At 39.3% G+C, this 17,153-nt stretch overlaps 1 protein-coding gene across 13 annotated transcripts in view; it reads left to right on the top strand.

The window, feature by feature from the left end:
* Positions 1-17,153, top strand: part of TENM3 (teneurin transmembrane protein 3) — a 2,524,603-nt gene that overhangs the window by 986,281 nt on the left and 1,521,169 nt on the right. The window lies entirely within an intron of this gene.

Below are 17,153 nucleotides of genomic sequence, written 5' to 3'. Positions count from 1 at the left end.
AATAAGTCCCTGCCCTTGAGATGCTCGAAGCCCAGGGAAAGCAGTTAAACTGAATAGCCAAAGAGGGTGTGATACATTCATTCGTATTCTGTAACTCTCTTCACATTCCACCGACCACTCCCTGTGTCCCTCAAAGGAAAAGAGAGACATCTTAAATCGTTACGATAGGTACAAAGGTACCAATTTTACAGTAAACGACGCGGGTAGAGGCGGAGGAGGCTGCAGTCACATCAGGCATTAAGAGTCGGAATGCTGCCCGCTCCCTCCTAGGCCCGGGAGACCGAGCCGGTCAGCAACGCTAAGCAAAACCCGTGGTTTGGTTCTTGCACGATAATTTATCACACGATGGGCAGCTACCTGCTTCTAGGAATGCTGTGTCCCACTAGGCAAAAGCTTCGTCTTCTCCCTGTTGCTCATCCGCAGCACCGGGTCTCGAGGAACCAGCCGTGACCCCCCCTTCCGGGCTGCTCTGTGGCTCAGCTTGTTTGCACAGGCGTCAGGCCATGGCAGCACGGGTCTGCCTGGCCTGTGAACTTGAGGATTTGAACATGGGTTTCCAGTGTTTGACAGCTCACTTGCAGGTCATACTGACTTGCCAGAACTATTTAACCTTGCCAAGCCTCAACGTTCTCATTTTCAACATGGGAAAAATAAATATACCTAACTTGAAAGTTACAGAGAAAATTAAGAGAAATGAAGCCTGAGCCCTCTCACCTAGTAGGCAAACCAGTAAATTAGTTTTCTTCCTTCTTTCTTCTCCCCTCCCCTCCTTCTTTAATTTGTTTTTCGTTTCCTTCTCTTTCGTCATCTCATTTTCAAGTTGCCGTCGAGGATGCATCAGATTTACACGAGGTAGAGAAGCGAAGACAAGGGACCGTGGTCTCCCAGTAAATTACAGTGAGCTAAAATAATCTATGATTACAAGACCATAGGGTTGGTGCAAAGATTAAATGAGATAATGCAAGTAACACACTTAGCACAAAGTAAGTACTCAATAAATATCGGCCGCTGATAGCTGGAGTCTAGCCTGCTTTCACTGTGGAAGTGGAGTGGAGTTGCTAATTGTGCAAGGATTAGATGAAATAACACAAGCCAAGCATTTAGCATATAGAAAGCGCTCAATAACGATGAGCTGCTCGTAGTTGCTCCTAGCTGGGATTTACTGCCTGAGTGGGAGTCGAATTGGCAAAATGATCCTAGGATAAGGCTTCTGCTATTATCCCATACCCTGCAGACAGCCTTTGATGGTAGCTGAGGAAATTGTTTTATCTTGTACCTTCCATGAAGCAAGCTACTGGCATGATCATAATACTTGCCAAGAACTGGGGGCCGGTAGAGGAAAAAGAGTGACTCATCCCTCGTCTCTTAGTTCAGCAGAGCTGATTGCCACATTTGCCAGAACCAGAAAGAGAAAAAACAAGGCAGAACAGTTTTTAAATTTTTTTACTAGATCTGAAACTTAATGACCATGATTTCAGCTTGGATGCTTTCCTAATCCACTGATTTAGGCAGAGTTTCACAGGTTTGCATTAATGAACATTAAAAGTAATATTATTAAAATTCATAATGCCTTCCAAAATATTTTTGCACATATCATCTTAGTTTTACAGTAAGTAAACATTTATTTGGTACATTACACGTGTCACATTATAGCTTTAAAAAATTGTATAAGAAATTGCAAGGGAAATGTCAAATGTCACGGGATGCTGATGGTTTTATTTAAAATATTTGTTACCAGAGCTATGACTTAAAAAATATTAACCTCAAATTCTAAAGGCCAAGGTTCATATCAAGCTTTCAGGAAACACATAAGAAATTGTCACTGTGAATAACCGTAAACTAAATATCACTTTGAGTTTTGGCTTTTATAGTCAACTCAAAACCCTAAGTACACAGTTTAAGGTCGCTTCTATATGCTAAAATATTCCATAGAAAAGTTTGCAGGAAGCTGGTGTGTGAGCCTAAGTGTCTGGTTATCTTCATGACAAAGAGATTCAGTTGAGCAGCTCTGCACAAAAGCAAGCCTTTCAGAAGCAACAAAAAAGACTGTTAAGTCCAAAAGCAAAAAGTCTCTAATGCTACATTATTTGATTTGGGATCCAAATCCATTAGGAACAAGGACCTCTTTCATTAAAGCCGTGACCCATTTTGTGGCAGTGGATTGTAGCTTGTTCACCTCTTTATCCGAATGTGACTTCTGCCAACTAATGGGAGCACGAGTGCAGCAGTTGGAAGGCCGAGCTGGTGTTTTTCCATCCAAGCCTGATGTTTCCTCCTCGAATCATAGAACTTGAGAAATACATGTTGACGTTCTGTATTCGCACTGTGGGCATTGGCGGGGTGTCACCGTAATTGTCAGTGACAGACATTCTTTTACAGAGATAAGTTCTCAACTAATTTGTGGGAAACAGTCCCCAAAGAATGTCACGTTAACAGCCAGCACATGTGCAGTACTGCTTTCACGTAGCATGCGTGTGGCAGATGCCAAAATGAGAATTTGTGGAAATGACATCTGCAATTGAAAACAATACGCCTCATCAAAACCGTGGGGGATTCTGCTTTGGGGGGAGTTGTTTTGGTCAGTACCCTTTTAATCTAAGATGACTCCTTTATCACTCTTTTTGTGTGCTGCCTGGTGCACTTTAGCAGTGAGGCATGAGAAGGGCCGGGTCATACCAGGGGCACCGCCAAAAGCAGCAATTTCAGTGCCACTGTGACCGTGCAGGGCGAAGGATAGATGCAGAAATTCTTGGTGTCTCAAAACTTCCCACACCTAATTTGATTTACTTCTTTTCTGCCGAGCAACATTTAGCAAATTCATTGATGGGACTTCTATCAAGGAATGGTGAGCACTCCTTCTATGGTGCTTGCTGTGTGCCAGGTACCGTCCTAAGTGCTTTCCGTGTATTAACTCATTTAATCTTCACAAGAACCCTATGAGGAATGTAGAATTGTTATTCCCATTTTACAGATGAGCAAGTTGAGGCATAGAGATTAAGTAAGTTTGGAGCTTGGATGGGACCATAAGCTGTCTGATTCCAGTGCCTGTGTGCTTAACCCCTATGTTATACTAGAAAAGGATGTTTACGCAATTCAACTTTATGAGGTTAAAGCATTTGATATAGTGACCATTCAAGCCGTGTGACCTGTTATCATTGTTTTCATTATTATATTTGCAATGTGGACTCTGCAAGTCAGTCCTCTCGTAAAACAATTGTGTGGAGAACTGTCTGAGCAGTGTACACAGCAGCTTTGATAATTGGAACACCCCACCAGATATCACTCTTCTCAATCACAAGTGATTCAGAGGTAATTTATATATACAGTTTCCTTTAATAACCAGCTTACCTTTTCCCATTGCACATTATTAGTATCCGGTAAAACTGTTAGTAATTGTGTAATTGTGTTAATGGCACATAGAGTTGTTTATTTTTAAGCTTCCCCTTATGAACATCACTTCCCTTTTCCCATTATGCTGAATGCATCTTGACAGCTTTACTGAAAACGTAAACCTTACCAGCGCCCCCTTCTCTGACTCCCCCTCAGGGAGTGGGGGGCGTCGACACTGCGTCTCACGCGCAGCGGAGCTCCCCTCGACCCGCACCTGCATCTGCGCACGGGGTGAAAAGTCATGAGCTGCCTCTTTCTTTGAGAGTGACCAGGGTCTTCCAGTTCCTCTGTGTGCATAGCAGCGAGAGGCAGCCTTTGCAGGACCCAGGGGTAGAGGACACCGTCCCCTGTGTGGCGCAGGAGGGAACAGGGGCTCTGCTCACAGGAGGGGCAGCACCTAAGCTGCAGCGGGCCCTGCTCAGGCCTCCGCTGGGTACTGGCCACGCTGTCCACCAGCTTGGTCTCCAGGAGAGGGACCGCACATGTTCATTATCTCCATCTTACTCAGCTACCTCTTACTAACAAACAGTACTGGGATTTTTTTTTTTTTTTTCAATCTCATACTTTAAGGAACTTAATGTTTTCACTGAGAAAATCTGTGCCTAGACTTAGAAGGAACTGATTATTGTAACTCTAATGTAAATATACTCGGGAAACATAAATAAGATACAGGCACAATGGTAGAATTGCTGTGGTGCTGATGAAAAAATTCTTCAAAAGAGATTGATGAAACTCTAAGGCATAGGTTATTTTAAAACGATTTTTTGAAGTGAAATTCGTATAACATATCATTAACCACTTTAAAATGAACAATTGAGCGGCATTTACTAGAGTCACAATGTTATGCAACCACCATATCTATCTAGTTTCAAGTGTTTCCATCACTCCAAAGTAAAACCCCTTACCTATTAAGCAGTTTCTCTCCATTCTTGGAAGCCCCTGGTAACCACCAATCTGTGTTATTTTCCTATGGATTGATCATTCTGAATCTTTCATATAAATGGAATCGTACAATATATGACCTTTTGTGTCTGGCTTATTTCACTTAACATCATGTTTTCAAGTTTTCATTCGTGTTATAGTATGCATCAGTACTTTATTCTTTTCTGTGGCTAAGTATTCCGTTATATATGTATGGAATATACCACATGTTCATACCATGATTTGATCCATTTATTCTTTCATGACCATTTGGGTTATTTCCACCTTTTGGCTCTTGTGAATGATGTTGCTGTAAACACACATGTACATATACTTGTTTGAATACCTGTTTTCCGTTTGTGAGGAAGGGGGATTTACCTACGAGTGGAATTGTAGGGTCATTAGATTATCTTTTTACTTAACTTTGCAGATCCTGTATCTTCCTAGGGTCAACTAGTATGTATGGTCCTCACTGGTCTACGTCCCATGCTCGGCTAATTTTTTACAACCTATTTCATCCACAGAATCATCTTCTTTCCTTCTCCCCTCCTATTCATTCTTTCAAATTCAGCTTAGGCATCACTTTTTAAGCATCAGAATGTTTGTGTTACGCTTCTGTACTCTCATATTCTCTTTTGATGCCAATCTGCAGAACAGAGAGAGACAGGATGAATTCCAGCATCAAATATTATATTAAATAAGTGGTATGAATTCCATCATTCAACAAACATTACTAAGTTTCTTTAACCTAAACTCTGTGTTAAGCGTCAGGAATACAGAGGTAAATGAAATAGAAGTGGCTACTGCCCTCATAGAGTTTTCAATCTTAAAAGCGAATAAGGGAAGTGAGTTTTTGTTATCTAGAGTGCAGTTTGATTTCCAAAAGCTATAAATTGTACTGTAACATTTTTCAAATGTGAATTGTTTATATTTACTTTCGGATCATGATCACACCTCTTCTTCTTGCTCAATCTTGTTCCTTCCCCGATTAGTTCCAACTTTCACCTGTGGGCTTGTAGTCACCAGAAGAGCCCTTAGAGATGGCTCATGGTTTCATAACTGTCCTATGATTACTTACTGGTAAAGCAAAAGTCAAAAACACTGTCTTGAAAAGCTGCATTTCAGTCATACAATGAGCTGTATGTGTACTTCTAGCATTTCCATATTCATTCAAAATTTTACCTAGCAAGAGTGCATTTCAATTTTAAAATAATAGAGCATTCATTTGCATTTGAGGTACACAAGTCTCTAAAAATTAGAACAAACTTAATGACTCATATTAAGTGCTTTAAAATGAATTCCTAATCAAAGTGAGCATTTTATAAACTATAAAATGAAGAGTAAGATCTTTGAAGTTGGAAAATACTAGAAAGAGTTAAATGGATGATGATGATATAGAAGTGTGTACGAGGTTATAGACTAAGTAGATCCCAAAACAGACTGCTTTGAATGAGTTCATCAGGCTCTCGTGTAGCAAGCAAGAGCCAATAAGAACTTAAGGCTTTTGCCTCTGTGCTCAGGATGGCTGTCACAGCTTCAGCCAAAGCATCTGCATCCCAGACAGTGGGAATGAGCCAGTTCAGGCCAAGCCCGTTCTGTTTAGGAGTGCAAGCAGTGAGACCAGACCACTTCCACTCGTATCCCAGGAACCATAACTTTGTCATGTGTCCACATTATCAAAGGAGGTTTAGAAATGTAGTTATGTAATCTAAAACTCTGGAGCTCTAATATCACGGGAAAAAAAAATTGTGTATGAATCTGCCATAGGTGAATTCTCTGACATGAAGAATGCGCCAATTGATTAACGTGGATTCCAAGCTAATAAAAATGTAATCTGAGATTCTGGATTCTACAATGAATTCTTAACTATTTTTTCAATAATAGATAAAAATTTAGAGGAGCAGTCTAGAAATAAGTATGATTTAGAGTATCATCTGGAAATAAGAATTTAGTACCCATACCATATTCTTAGTACCTGTGTCTCTATTTATTGGCTTTGGTTTTAAGTGTATGAAAAATAATAGCAAAGTTTGGATAAAACTCAACTTCTTTTCAGTAATAAGCTCTTTTTTTTTTTTTTTTTTTAATTTTACAGATTATTGTGGGTAGAAAATACCAAGTATAGATGTATATCTATTCTTCACTTTTGGGCCATCTCCCACTTCTGCAAAACTAATGGCACAGCAACATATTTTTTTGTGTGTATGTAAATTATTAAAAAAATCTTGATTCAACTAACTAATCTAATTTAATGTGAAAGGACAGAATCTGTTTCTTTGAGAAATCTGCCATAAAGATACATTTTACACTTGAAGTTAAACTCTTCAATAATTTATTCCCTCTCTAGGCTGCCTGAAATTCTAAATTGCTCGAATTACTGCTGGGGTGCACGAATGACCTCGTAGCAGGGCACACCTGATGGCAATTGTTTATATATAGAACACAATTCTGATCAATCTCTGACACTTACTGCTGACTTCCTGCCGCTCAAAAATGTGAACCTTAATAGCATTTGTATGTTTTCCTTTTCCCTCAAGGTTTCAGATTCTTTCTCTACAAGAACATGGGAAATTAGAATGAACATTACAGAGAACATAATAGAAGTAGCCCAAGCAATACGATTGTATTCTAAGATACTCTATGGTATTTACTAAATAAAAATGGTTTACCTGTATATAAAAATATATCTGCACAGATATAGGTGTATAAAAAGACTTAACTTATACATCTATCTTTTGCTTATTTCCAAATTATAAGAATTCTAATCATTATGAACCCCTAATATGCAACGTGTTTTCAAGATTTCAACCTAGAATACTTTTTTAAAAGACTTAAAATAAGTAACTCAAAACAAATTACTAAAAGTTGACAGACGTTAAAAAATATATATAACCCTTTGGAGAACTACTTCTCCAGACATCTGGTATTTCCATAAATAACAACTCTTAATATTATTAAATTCAAGGGGTTCAAATGATTAATCAGCAGTTAAATGTATGCTGAGCTCTTATTCAGTTTCTTTAAAAAAGGAAATAGATAATGAAACCAATCTGTTTCAAACCCAAGTCTGTTTCAACAAACAGCTTTTAAAAGGATTTGTGTGGTGGGATAGAGAATTATTTAATTTACGTTATTCTTTTGATTTTTATTTAAGGCTAATAGGTGTCCCATCTGTTACTGAGGCAGAAGGTAGCAAAACATCCTCTGAGGGAGGGATCACTAACCCTAGCAGTTTCATTGCCATGACACTGAGGAGTTATATGTAGACCAAAACTCTTGAGAATATAGGCGTGTTTAAAAAATCTTCTGAATCTTCAAAAAAGAGAGAGATCAAGCAAGGTGATAAAGCGAGTGGCAGGAAATCTCACCCAAAGATGAGGGATTTGTGGTTCTTTCCCGGATGCCTGGCTTCTTGTCCTCAAGTGGCCTCCGATTTCTCCTCCTCCAACACGCCTTCCCTGTCCACTGGATCCAAAGGAGTTTCCTGCTGCCCCACTTCACGGCTCTGTCTGAAATTATTCTGTCCATACAGTTATTTGTTTATCATTTGTCCACTCGCCAAAATATAAGTTCCAGTAGATCAGGGATCTTGTTTATCTGGCTTCAGCTGTGTCCTCCGTGCCTTGGCCATAATTGCTGCTGAGTAAATATGTGCTGAAAAGGTGAAGGAATCAATGAATACCCTAATGGGAAGGATTTGAATGTTTTCACAAATATGTAGTAAATACTTAAATTTGTAATAGGTGTGTTACAATTTCTGTTTTACCTTCTAAATCTCGCTCAGATCCGTCCATTTCTCCTCCACTGCCATCACCTAATCCACGCTACCCTCTCCTCTTGCTTGAACGAGCACCAGAGGCTCCTGTCCCAGTATCTACGCAGATACCAACCCACATACACGTTCCCCAATCCACAGGCCTTCCTGAAGCAGAGTGATATTTATTTTGAAACTCAAACTTTCTCATATTACAAGCCTACCTAAATCACTTCGAATTCTCTCATCCCTCCTAGACCCGTATTTTCAACTTATTCTCCAGGGTCTTACAGAGCCTGGCGTCGGCTCTTTTTCCAGGCCCTCCACGACTGTCTTCTCCTCTGTTCTCTGCGGTCCAGCCAGGCTCCTTCTCTCAGGAGACTTTTTATTTGCTGTTGGGACTACCTGGCATGTTCCGCCCCCCCCCTTCCTCTTTAGCTCGTTATTAACTGTCTGGCTATAAATCCAGTGCTTAAATCACTGCCTGGGAGCTGCCTGTTAGTCCGGGAAGAAGCTCCGGTGCTAAGCAGAGGAACACACTAAGGCTGCCGTTCCTCGGCATTGTGCCTCCCACTCAGTACTTGTCAAAAAGGGAAAAGCATGAGATTTCGTTGGAGGACGTCCATCTCCATGTCCAGTCATGGTAACTGTGGCAGAGGAGCTCCAGCTTAATCACCCCTTTGAGTAGTACGCCATCAGCCACGATTATGCCCTCTTCTTCTCCTAAATGCCCATACTTTAAACCATAAAAGAATAGTAAGTTTGTAGCCAATTCTTTGAATATTTATTCATTCATAGTCATTCATTCAAAACTATTTATTGCAGTTGAACATGTGCCAGGGACTGAGCCATGAACTTTGATGAACCCTTGTTCATGCTGGTCTTTCTACCTGATATGTACCTTTCCTCTTTCCCTTCTATCTCTTAGATATCCTTAAGATCCTGATGAAGTCCTACTGTTCTTTCAAGGCCCAGTTGAAACGTGACCTCTTATCTGAAGCTTCCCTGAACTCCTTCAGGCTGAATTAATTGCTCCCTTATCTGTGCTCCCAGAGGAGTTAGTTCATACATTTGTAAAAGCACCTATCACATTGCATTATAACTATTTGCATATCTGTGTCCTTTCTGGACTTTTTTCTTCCTGGCAGGAACCATATCCTACACATACTTAAATCGCTCCCTCTCATCTCCTCCTTACATCCCTGGCTCTCCTCACAGAGCTTGGCACAGAACAGGCATTATTTAAACATTAGCTGTTGCTTTAATGCCTAGAGTTCCTCAAACATCCATGGACACTGTCACGAATAGCAAGATGTAAACGATCATAGGATATATTTTACGATATTTTCCAGATGACTTGTTAAATAAATCCTTATGGCATTGTTGCTTTTTTAAGGGAAACTTTTACTATAGCCAAAATCCCTGAAGCGTAGAAAAGACTAAAACAATAGAAAAATACAAACTTTGCAAAAATCAGGGCAATATGAAATCTGAAAAGCAAGTGGGAATGCAACTATCCTTGGAAATTAGGCTAGGTCACCAAGGAAAGATCCAAAGAAATAGCACAAGAGGGTAGGGACGTATGTAAGGGGACAAAAACACGAAAGAAACAGAAATGTTGTTATAGAAAGGCAACATAAAAATATTCTTAAATTATATATGTGTGTGTGTATATATATATATATATATATATATATATATATAAAGTAAATGTTTTCCATAACAAAAAAATCAAACAAGTCTGTGAAAAATAATGGTTAAAAGGAAAGATTTGGACATCACCCCCAATTGCATTTTGTCATGATACTTCCTTTGAGGTTAGTTACATTACCTTTGAGGTTTAGTTAAATTTGTGGCTTGCTCATACCTGAGGGATATTTAAGAATAGACAGTCTTAAGTCTACTACAAAATATTAAGTCTCTTAGGGGAACATTGCAATTATCTAGATTGATCTGAGACCCATAAATTATAAGAAAACTCTGTGTGACTCTCAGATTCAGACATCCTGCTGAACATTCTTGGAAAAAGTAAGGCAGCCCTAGCCTGGAACCATCTAGACATCTCCAGTCAGTTTTGGACCGGAGCATGGTTGTTACTGGTTTTGAGTTATGCAGTAGTGGCAACTTTGATTATACTTCCCAGACTCCATGATGTCTCTGTTTTAGGCTGATCTTTGGCAGACATGTATGCTGCTGGTGCATGGGGTTGGCTAGAATGTCCCCAGACCTCGGCTGGGTAACCAGAGGCAGCACTGTGTTGACAGTTAGTTGTTGATCATCTTTAAGGGTGACCATGGGGTTACCAAGTCTTGTTCCCTGCTCTTCCTGTTAATTCTGCTTTTGATTCATTTTCATGTACTCTTCACCCAGCCTCTTTGGGTGAAAAGCAAATAAAAATAGATTGCATCCAATCCATTTGGCCCTATGGAAGGTTTAAGACTCAAAGTAAACCATTGAGGGAGGTGATTACTTTGTAAATAAAAAATATATATAAATAGATATAGTCTAAGTAGTGTGTAAATAGTATATGCAAATCAACAGGACCAGATGATGGAGATCTTTGTTGATTTAAGGGGAAGGCAGATTGTATTTCAGTGCTATTTGTAATTATAGTATTCCGTCTGTTTGAATGGTGAAAAGATGTTTGGACTCTAAATAAGAGAAAATATTGTATTCGTTTTTAAAGAGAGGAGAGGGAAAAGAATGAACCTTTTGAATAGATCAGCTAGCTTAGCCCTAGTATTTAGCTAGTTATGGAAATATGATATTAATCTGTGAAAATGTCCAGGAGAGTAGCAGATGCTGGTAGTGAGCACAATGCCTGGACGTGTCAGAGCAGTTTGCTTATGTAGCAGAGTGTATATTTATCAAGGAAGCAGCGGATGAAGGACTTCTGACTCTGATTTTTCTAGGGCTCTCTCTGCCTGGACTCCAGCCTCCCCCCCGCCCTCCCTCCCTCCCCCCTCCCTCCTTCCTTCCCCCTCCCTCCCTCCCTCCCCCTCCCCCCCTCCCCAACCCCATATTCACTGCCTCTTTGGACATCTACTCATCCTGCAAGACTCCACCATTATCAGCTCATGTGAAATCTTCCCAGGTCACCTTAATCTCCTTTGACACTGTGGTAGACAGTATAATGCCCCCAGCCCCAAAGATGTCCACATCCAATCCCTCGAACCTGTGAATATGTTACTTTACAAAGGGACCAAGTGACTACACATAATTTAACTCAGTTTAATTGGATGTGACAAGATTAAGGATCCTGACTCGGGGAGATTATTCTGGATTATCTGCTTGGGCCCACAGCAGTCACAAGGGTCCTTGTAAGTGAAGGAGGGAGGTGGGAGTTTCTTAGAGTGATATGACATTAGAAAGCCTCGAATAGCCGTTGCTGGCCACAATGATGGAAACAAACCAAGGCATGGACACAGACTGTCTCTGAGAGTCTCCAGAAACAGTGCAGCCCTATTAACACACTTAATTTTAGCACAAGACGACACATTTCTGATCTAAACTTCAGAACTGTAAGATAAAAAAAAAATTTCGTGTTGTTTTAGGCCTCTAAATATGTGGTAATTTGTTACAGCATCAGTAGGAGACTCATACAGACCCCTGGGCACAATTTTTCACTGTTCTTCTGTGCGTCCGTATTATTGTACTGCGTCTACTAGCACTTACTTCAGTGATCCCAGTGATCTGTTATGGACTGTCTCCCCACAGGATCCTCCCTCGACCACTAAACAGCAGGCAGTGTCTTATTCATGTTTGTTTCCCTAGTGGCCCACTCAGAGCCTTTAAATGGATCCAGTGCCCCACCAGCCTGCCCCAGGAACACGGGAAAGACTCACCACAGGTTTATTTGTCTATGGATTTGCTCACATACCCTTCTCTTTGCTGTTACAAGCCACTCTTCCATTGATTTCCAACCCCTTGACTCCTGGCTCAATATCCCAATTCCACTTGAAGTCTTTGCTGAGATGTGGAGACACAAGTCTCTGGCTCTGACCTTGGACACTGTCTTGCTCTTCCAAGCCCAGGCAGGTCCCCTGAGATCCATATCAATGGGGACAGCTTCCCTCACTTTCCCAGTCACTCTCCTATTTCTCAATTCCTGGGAGTAAATCAGGCACTTGACATGAGTAGATACTAAGCAAATTTTTAAAAATAAATAGGCAAATGCATAATGTTTTACAGATGACTTCTTTTATTAGGGAATGGTGAAATAGTCAAAGGGATCCAAAGATTTCCATTACCATATGAGACTGGAATATACAAGGTGCAGCTCCAGGACCCTTAATGACTTAGTCACTGATGTGGGTGAGTTTGGGTGCTAAGCAAGTTTGTAGATGTTGTTAGTTTACTAAAATCTGTAAGAAATGATGCATGGTGATTACAGTTCTATATTCCTTTTGGTTTTCATGGAATGCTAATGGTAAAGACCTGCTTTCTTTTGATCGCTTTCAAATATTTCAGAGAAATGGCTTTGACTGCATCAGGAAAAACGTTAACAGAGGGCACATCACCTCTACCCAAGCAGATGGAGAGAATATTTGCTTAATGGAAATGCAATTTCATAAACAAATTACCCAATGATAAAAAAATTATATGCTGCCTTTATTTGAAATGTTACCATAAATGGGGGTGTCATATAGCAGAAGAAACGTGACCTGGAATTCTGAAACTCTTCTTTGTGTTCTCAGTTCTGTCAATTGCTTTGGGACCATCACTTAGTCCCTTTAAGCATCAGTTTCCTCATCTCAACATGAAATATTTAGAATTTACTCCCAATTTCAACATTCTTTATCTTTAGTAACATGCAGGATATAACATGCCACAATTAGAAAATTATTTGCACTGTTGTTCATGTCAGTCCAAGAGCTGAGCTTATGTTTCCATGCAGAAACAATTTGAAAACCTGGAAAGAGCCCAGAAAGCAAATGTTCTAAAAAACTGAATTATTGGAAAATAAGCTTTATAAAGGAGACTGAAAAAATCAATGTTACTTTGTTATTGGAATATGTTTAGAGTAGGCTTAGTAACAAACTTCAATCCCATAAGAACTCAAGAAAGAGGAAAGGAAGGAAGATCCTCATAAATACGAGAAAGCAAGAGCAAAGTTAGGAATCCACTAACTTTGGCCTTCTTTATAAGGTCTAATCTTGAGGGCGGTTCTTTACTACTTTTATTTTTCTCATAGTACCCACCACAATGCTGGGCAAACCTCAGGAGCAAATGATTTGATCTGTCTTTATAATCATTCATATACTTATTTGACAAAGCGTCTGTTTGTATGTGTGTGTGTGCGTGTGTGTTTGTGTAGCGAATGTATCAAAGGAAGACATTTCTTTTTGAAACCTGAGAATTCTCCTTGTGGAGTCAGAGGTGACTTCTCTGTAGAAGTTAGAAAAAGGATCCTAAAGTTGTATTTCAGCCGGGAGCCTAGCCTATCCTAAATACCCCAATCCATATTTGTATACAGATTTCAATCACTTTTTACCTTTTAGTCAATCTGAAAAAAAAAATGTTGTTTGTACATGAGTTCCCCATAAAATCTTGCACTAGAGATGTGTTTTGTACTTCTGGTAAACTAAGAGCATATCTCAGTGCCTGTCTGGGAGTGTTAAGTGTATAAGAGTGGTGTTGAATGTTGAAACTAAAATTCAGTAGCATTTTGGGAGAGATTGTGTTCTTTACCTATGAATGGAAATATTGAATAAAATTCAGTTCTCTTCTGTATTTAAGATTTTTTTGTCTCGCAAGTAAACACTTTGATTGTTCTCTTCTAACTAGTAATTTAAACTGAAAACTGAGACTCTATTTTAAAGTGTAGGTTCAGTGGGAGCCCGTGCAGAAGAACAGAGCACAGGTTGGCTTGCTTCTGGAGGCTATAATGAGGTTACTTTTACATTTGAGCCTAACGTAGATCTGTTCTCTATTGTAATAGGCCTGGTGGCTGTAATATTTTTACTCATTTTCAGCTGTAATAAGCTTTTGAGTATCTGAAGCTACAAGACTTATGTTTTTCATCCAATTTGTTTTATTCCAAGGGCACTCTGATGGTGTAAGGTGTAAAACAGTTCACGGGAGACTTTCAATATTAGTTTCCTCACACCTGCAGTTTTTGGAAAATAATCTCTTTTTTCTAAAAATAAAAGTGAAATGTTTACAAGGACCTAAGGAACTGATTTTTTTCCCTACCTCAACCAATTTATAAGATTGAGCTGAGTACTTTGGAAGCAGGGGGTAAAGCAAAAACGTGCTTTAGGAGATTTAACAAGCTTTTGCCAGTGGAAATATATTTTTGTACATTTTCCCCCTCTTGAATGGTTTATTGAAAAGCCCATTGGGTTGAGTATATAAATGCTTACAGTGAGTCATTTTTCTTTGCAATTTATATTCTGTTTCTCCAAGCTTAATCATGGCTTTTAATACTTTCTCCAGCTCTGTGCTTGCTTGAGATTTAATCCTCAAGTTTTTATCATTTTCTTCACATCTGGTGAAAGTGGACATAACTGACTAAAGGGATGTCACTTGGCTTTTCCTGTCTCCCCCTTCATATAGAGGCTATACTTTAGGTCTCCTTTAATCTCAGAATCTACGACCTGGATAAATGCCAGAGGATCGTCAGCCTAAGACTTACAGCATCCATCCTGCAGTCTATTTTGTGGTTGCTTAAAAAAAAAAAAAATCTGCTCTGGTCCCCTGGGATTCTGGACCAAATGAGGTCCAGTGCCCTAATCCTATACGTGTCCGTGTAGTTCAATATTGTTAGGATTATTGACATGCCACTTACCTGTCAGAAATTCTCGGGATCACAGGAGGAAGTTGGGTTATGTCTCAGTGCTTGCTCTGTTTGAAAATCCCTGTGTTTACTTCATCCTACAGTGAAACAGAAGCAAAACACTCTAGAGGCCCCTCAAGAATACTTATTTCTGACTGCCTATGTGCTGTCTTTAATAAGTATGATTTTGTTATTTTTCTGTATGTACTTTCAGTTGATCTAGAAGTGACATGAAATTCCTGGTGTTACTAGAAATTGGGAAGCGGGTAGCTGTCATAGGTGACGCTCGGTGCACGGGCGCTGGGCACGATGGGGCAGAAAAGGACATTAATAAGCTCCTCAAAACCTCACAGTCTAAGTGAAAATTTAAAAAAATGCATATGCAAAAAATGTGAAGTAGCGTTTCTTAGCTTTCTACTTTTTTGATTTGGACAATTCCTCTATTATATTACTGAACCAATTTTAGCTTACCTTAGTATAAAAGAGCAAGAGCCATACGTCTTTTACTACCTGCCTATTACAGTCTCAATAAGAGATGTCCAGGTAACTGCAGGAAATGTATTACGGATTTGCCTTTAGAACAAAACCAGAGGCATTTTACATTATTTTGGTGAACGAGGACTTAAAAATTCCCCAAATCGTAATGTAATGAATTTCTGCAAACTGTATATTTTGTTGTAATGTATGACCAAAAAAAAAAACAAGAAAAAGAAAAAAGCACGTTATAAAACTCTAACTTAATAATTATGGCCAATTACCGATGCTTAGTAATATAATTTGCAAATAGCCAAACATAAGATAATTACACAAATATTATGTTGATGTTCTTGAGTTTGTGTCATTAAAGAATTTCTAATGTGGCCTTTGTATCAGTGACTGAAAGGGAAAAGAAAGAATAAGAGGAAAAGTGTACAAATAATTATAGTAAAGCAAAGAGGGGGAAGAGGTGTACAAATTCCCCATGGTTTGAAACATGTAAGGGTGAGAAATTGTCATATGTGGAGTGTTAAGTAGTTCGGAATTTGCTATCCTAGTAACTGCACCGTCTATGGTTAGGATTTACCCACTATTAAATGAAATATTTCATTGAAAGTTGCTGTGTCCTGCTTTATTTAACCAGTGTTTTGCACTGACACAAAGTTATTGTCATTGTAACCTTTGTGCTCCTCTGGTTTTTTGCATTTCTTTTTTTTTTTTTTTTTTTTAAACATCTTTATTGAAGTATAATTGCCTTACAATAGTGTGTTAGCTTCTGCTTTATAACAAAGTGAATCAGTTATACATATACAATATGTTCCCATTTCTCTTCCCTCTTGCATCTCCCTCCCTCCCACCCTCCCCATCCCACCCCTCTAGGTGGTCACAAAGCACAGAGCTGATCTCCCTGTGCTATGCGGCTGCTTCCCACTAGCTATCTATTTTACATTTGGTAGTGTATATATGTCCATGACACTCTCTTACCCTATCACATCTCACCCCACCCCCTCCCCATATCCTCAAGTCCATTCTCTAGTAGGTCTGTGTCTTTATTCCCGTCTTGCCACTAGGTTCTTCATGGCCTTTTTTTTTTTTTTTTTCCTTAGATTCCGTATATATGTGTTAGCATACTGTATTTGTTTTTCTCTTTCTGACTTACTTCACTCTGTATGACAGACTCTAACTCCATCCACCTCATTACAAATACCTCCATTTCATTTCTTTTTATGGCTGAGTAATATTCCATTGTATATATGTGCCACATCTTCTTTATCCATTCGTCTGTCGATGGACATTTAGGTTGCTTCCAGGTCCTGGCTATTGTAAATAGAGCTGCAATGAACATTGTGGTACATGACACTTTTTGACCTATGGTTTTCTCAGGGTATATGCCCAGTAGTGGGATTGCTGGGTCGTATGGTAGTTCTATTTGTAGTTTTTTAAGGAACCTCCATACTGTTCTCCATAGTGGCTGTATCAATTTACATTCCCACCAACAGTGCAAGAGTGTTCCCTTTCCTCCACACCCTCTCCAGCATTTATTGTTTCTAGATTTTTTGATGATGGCCATTCTGACCGGTGTGAGATGATATCTCATTGTAGTTTTGATTTGCATTTCTCTAATGATTAATGATGTTGAGCATTCTTTCATGTGTCTGTAGGCCATCTGTATATCTTCTTTGGAGAAATGTCTGTTTAGGTCTTCTGCCCATTTTTGGATTGGGTTGTTCGTTTTTTTGTTATTGAGCTGCATGAGCTGCTTGTAAATCTTGGAGATTAATCCTTTGTCAGTTGCTTCATTTGCAAATATTTTCTCCCATTCTAAGGGTTGTC

The sequence above is a fragment of the Balaenoptera ricei genome, chromosome 21, assembly GCF_028023285.1.
Source record: "Balaenoptera ricei isolate mBalRic1 chromosome 21, mBalRic1.hap2, whole genome shotgun sequence".
Taxonomy (NCBI): domain Eukaryota; kingdom Metazoa; phylum Chordata; class Mammalia; order Artiodactyla; family Balaenopteridae; genus Balaenoptera; species Balaenoptera ricei.
Note: the sequence above shows the minus strand (reverse complement) of the source record. Positions and strands in the feature narration are given on the sequence as shown.